General features: G+C 42.5%; 1 pseudogene; it reads right to left on the bottom strand.

Annotated features, from left to right (window-relative positions):
- Positions 1-4,873: 4,873 nt before the first annotated feature.
- On the bottom strand, positions 4,874-4,986 carry LOC118574881 (annotated as a pseudogene).
- Positions 4,987-5,299: the final 313 nt, after the last annotated feature.

The following is a 5,299-nucleotide window of genomic DNA, read 5'->3' as shown; positions in this document are numbered from 1 at the left end:
ACAAATTCCTCTTTCCCTTTCCTTTTCTTTATTGTTCCAGTCGCCTGCTTTCTTTCTTATTTTTTAAACACTGAAACTTTTACCAAAGCCTTTCTTACAGTTCTCCTCAGTAGTCTAGAATATACTGTATGGCTACAACATTTTAAACAAGAACAGAAATACACACATATACCATAACAAGAAACTCTAAATTTGCATCAACACTGTACCAAGGTGAAGCATTTGAAACTAACAGTAGGTTTTTTTCTTCTACTTCTTTTTTTTTTTTTTTTTAACTAATAATAATGTGTAATCAGTCCCTCTAAATAATGACAAATACTTATATTTCTTTTGGATCTGAATGATCAAAGCAGCCTCAGCTACAGCATTATAACATAGCTGCCATAGCTTAGCCACCATACTCCATTCTGCCCTTGGAGCCAAACCTTGGTCAGGTTTGGCAGGCAACTCCCAGGACAGATCTTGGGAGCCCTACCCATCAGCTTGGGAGGAGACAATGCCTGCAGCATGGGGAAAAAAATTGTTAACCCCAGGTTCTCAAGTGCATGAGAGTGGCAGACTGGAAGGGACTCCATGTCCCAGCCGGGCTCTTCCAAGGGAAAGCCCCTGTAGGACACTCCTGGGCTGTAACTCCGGAGGGGTTGTTCTCCACCTGCACAGAGTCGCACTGTGAGGCTGGTCAGGCATACTCTGAGCTCCACAAGGCCCCCATCGGCTCCTGCCTGCTCTGCACTGTAAAGTTTCCATCCCTTGGCTCCCAGTGCTGGGGCCTGGCCTCCAACCTGTTGTGTCCAGCCCTGAAGTGCTCATAGCCTGCCCAAGCACTCTGCTCCTCAGTGGTGACCCAAATCCCTGCCCCTGCTGCCACTCACCCAATGTGCAGCACCACAATAGTGTGCACCCCCACCTGCCAAACTGTGTGTGCTCTGGGTCAGAGAGCAAGGAAGCAGTGGGCTGGGGTTGGATAGGAGTACTCTTGGTCTATCCTAGTTCAACCAAAGGGACCCTCTATTCCTTCTGCTGGCCATCTGTATAGTTTCTCTCAAGAGTCACCACACATACACAAGCTCAGGCATAAAACACCCATATTTGTGGCCACATTTTTCACACATTCATACATTCATAAAGGCAGGACATTCCAACAGAAAGGCAAACAATTTTCCCAGGGAAACAGTGTCAGCTGACCAACACAAAAATCCTAAAATAAGAGTCTACAGTTTTTGTAAGTCAGGAAAAGAACAAAATTATAACACAAGACAGCAAAACAGCTCTCCTGCCACCTGGAGACAAAAACCAAAAGGAAGATGCCAGCCTTATGCCAATCCCGTGGAAGCAACCTGCATCATCTATACAAATCAAATTCAAATACAAATCAACCAAAGGGATCCAAACCCATCCAAAGGACCTTCTGCAGGTACTTACAAATTTTGGGCTCATACAAAAGGATATCCAACAGGCCAAAAGGATATCCCAAAAGTCCATTTACAAAAGGATATCCCAACAGGCCTAAAGGATATCCCAAATGTCCATTTACAAAAGGATATCCAAATGAAAGTAAACATAAAAAGCATGAAAGTAAACACAGACTCAGAGAAAATGTACTGACCAGCTTCAGGCTCTATGGGTAGAAGTCCTGGTGGGCTTAGGGTATCTTAGATGAGCCCCTAAATGTTATACCCAGATCACAGGGACCCTCAAAAGTCCACCACAGAGACCGAATCCCATATGTAAAAGCAAAGAGCCTTTATTTCAAACTCGGAGCTTGGACTCTCTGTCTGATGGAGCAGTGAGAGCAGAGAGCCCCAAGCCTGGGAAGGGTGGGATTCTTATCATAGCAGAGGTTGGGGTGAGGGGATTTCCAGGGTTCAGAAACCTGATGGGCTTACATTTGTCTAGGTATAGGGAATGTTTGGAATGTCAGGTATTTCCCCATAGATGCAGGCCCTCCCTGGGTGGGGTCAGCTCTTAGCTTCTCCTGGATCTGAGTGTAGCCTGCAAGTAAGACTGTCACAGAAGCTATGTCTGGGCCTCTGAGCCTGTCCTGGCAGTTGTGTGGTCAAGCTGTTTTGGGCCTTCCCACACTTGCCTCTTATAACAATGTTCTTTTTGTCTCCCACAATTTTCTAATTTCTAATAGAGGGCTGAAGCTGGGCCAGTTGTGATAGGGACAAGAGAGAGAAATGGTGGAACCCAGAAGAATCCAAGGGCATGACCACGGTTACTAGCACTTCAGCACCTGACACATCTATAGATGCCATACTGCTGTCCTGAGCCACGAGCTTCAGGTGGAGGCCCCAGAGCTGTTGGTGCAGGTGCTGTGGAGGGGCAGCTTTGAGATGACACTGCTGTGCCCCAATGGCAGCAATACTGAACTCTGGAACACTCTTAAGAAGGGCCTGCCATAAAAACTCCAATTTCCTAAGGAGTTTTGGGCAGAAGTCCCCATGATGAACTGTTGGTCTCTGGAGATATTGGAGTGTTTATGGTGGCATATGGCCAAACTTATGTACCTGCAACCAGTTTCTTCCTCACCAGAAATGATGGCTCAGTTGTGAGCTAACCTCCAATAAGGCATTGTAAAAGCATTTGAATTGTTTTAATAATAGTTGAAAAAAGTTTTTTAAAAATGTCCTTGGGGCTGGAGAGATTGTTCATTGTCTAAGAGCACTAGCTGAACTTTCAGAGGACCCAAGTTAAGTCCCCAGCACCTGCGTCACACAGCTCACAACCACCTATAACTCTAACTCCAACACCTATAACCACAAGGAATGGCACCTGTATACATGTGACATTCGCTCACACAGATATATATATACACACACATATCCGTAAGTAACAGTAAATCTTTAAAGCATATCCAATTCAATTAAAATAAGACTTTTGTCAATACAATAAAATGTCAACTAGAAGAAAATTGACGATTAAAAAGTGATCATACATGCTGGAGAGTTAACTCAGGGTTTAAGAACACTGGCTGCTCTCCCAGAGGACCCAGATTCAATACCCAGTGCCCATATGGCTGCTCACAACCACCATTAACTCCAATTCCAAGGAAGATCAATTGATGCCCTATTTTGGTCTCTATGGGAACCACCACATACATGGTCTACAGGCATACAAGCAGGCAAAACACCAATAAAATAAAATAAATTAAAATGCCCATAGAAGTAGAAAGAAGGGAATCTTTGCACACTGCAGTGGTAATGTAACTATGGCCATTATGGAGAACAGTGTGGAATTTTTTGAGAACAAAACAAAAACCTAAGAGTGAAACTACCAAGCTACATATGGAGGCTCACACATGTACTCTTGGTACTTGAAAGGCTGAAGTAGTAGCATTACTTAGTTGAGGTCAGCCTGGGCTACATAATGAGTTGCAGGTGGCCAGTCTGGGATACAGATTGAGATTCTGCCCCAAGAGAGGAGGGAGGTGGTAAGGGAGAGAAAGAGACAGGAAGACAGCCATTACTGGCCATGCAGCCACATAAAATGAAATCTGTACTGGGAAGACATATCTGTACCCCCATGTTTATTGCAGCACTATTCTCACTAGGCAAGAAGTGGAAACAACCTAAGTGTCCACCAACTGATGAATGGATCAAAAGAACATCATTCAACCACCAGGAAAAAAAAATAAAAGAAAGATAAATTGCAGCCATCTACAACAGCATGGTTGGAACTGGAGCTTATTCTGTTAAGGGAAATAACAGAACTATAAATGCTACATGATCTCACTCATATAGAGAATGTAATGCAGTCAATCTCAAATCTCAGAGAAGTTGAGAGCAGAGTGGTGCTTACCAGACGCTGGGGAGAATGAGGAAGGAATGGATGGGGAGTGGTTGGTTAATAGGTACTAAGTTGGGAGAAAGAAACTCTGGTGTTTCAGTTTGTCCATTATTGGTTTGTTTGCTGTGTTAGGAAACAAGTACAGGGCTTCATACATACTAGGCAAATAGTTAAGCAAAGCTATGCTTCCAGCCCAATTATAGTATATTCTAGTCCACAGCAACATGAATATATAATGATAAGATTTGATTTTTCCCTTTTTGTATTTTTTTTTTTTTGCTATATACTTCAAAAAGCTAGAAGAAAGGATTTTGAGTATTTTTATTACAAAGAAAGCATGGGTGTTTTAAGAGGTGGATATGCCTACCATGAGATGAATATTACATAGTGCTTATACCAACACACTACCCGGTACCCCATAAATGTATATGTTTTATATGCCAGTTGACCAAAGGACATATAAAATAGAAATCTTAAAATTATTAGATCAAAAGACATTTAATCATTCCATTCAATTGTCAGAAGTTTTTAAATACCATCTCTGGAATTCTCCACATAACACATCCCAGATGAATAGAGATCTTGACCCCATTCATCTATCATCACTGTTCAAAGCTCCAGGTTCCCCTTACCAGGTGAGAAGGCTAGGGCATTTAGTCATTGACACTCACCCATCATTGCCAAGGGTATTTCTAGGGATATTAACTCCTAGTTCTCTGGCCTGTCTGGAACTTGGGTCAAATAATCATCTGCAGTTTGAAAGAGAGATGAGGGTGTTCTTGGGAGGAGGCTGTATGCTCTTATGGAAGGAGGGGCCAAGCATGAATAGGAAAGTGAGAGCAGAGACAGTGTGTAAAACATTGAAGATTTTACTCCAGGGCCATAAGATGGAGACAAGGACATTGGTATCAAAGTCCTGGTTCCACCATTTAATTTCTGTGTTTCTACAGCTTGAAAATATGATGTTTCTATTTCCTCATTTTTTACTTCAAAAATGAGTATGATATGAGCCCCTCCCCCCAAGCTGAGGAGCTGTTCACAGTTGATGTTTGCTAAGGGAGAGAGAGTCAGTTTTCTTTTTAAAATAAATATGGAACCCTCCACACATTTGCATGTCATACTTTCACAGGGTCCATGCCAGGCTAATCTTCTCTGGATCACTACAATTTTTAGTATATGTGCTGATGATTCGAGCATGAGTCAGTTTTGTCTAAGGATGTAGTCACTTAAAAGGTTGACCATGCTCCAGTGGATGCCTCATACTCAACCACATGTGGGCAGCACTAATTGGACTCAGTTGGTTATTGAAAAAAAAGAGAGAAAAGGCAAAGAAAAAAAGAACATAAAGTTAGGAGGGAGATGTGTTGGGGAAGTACCTGAGAGAAGCTAGAGGGAGGGAGTATGGACTGAATATGGTGAAAATACATCATATACATGTATGAAACTCTCAAAGAATAAACAAAAGACACCATATTAAAATGAGTATAATGTCACTGCATGCAGCCTTAAG

Source organism: Onychomys torridus, chromosome X (assembly GCF_903995425.1).
Source record: "Onychomys torridus chromosome X, mOncTor1.1, whole genome shotgun sequence".
NCBI classification, from domain to species: domain Eukaryota; kingdom Metazoa; phylum Chordata; class Mammalia; order Rodentia; family Cricetidae; genus Onychomys; species Onychomys torridus.
The sequence above is the reverse complement of the archived record's forward strand: the minus strand, read 5'-3'. Positions and strand labels throughout refer to the sequence as shown.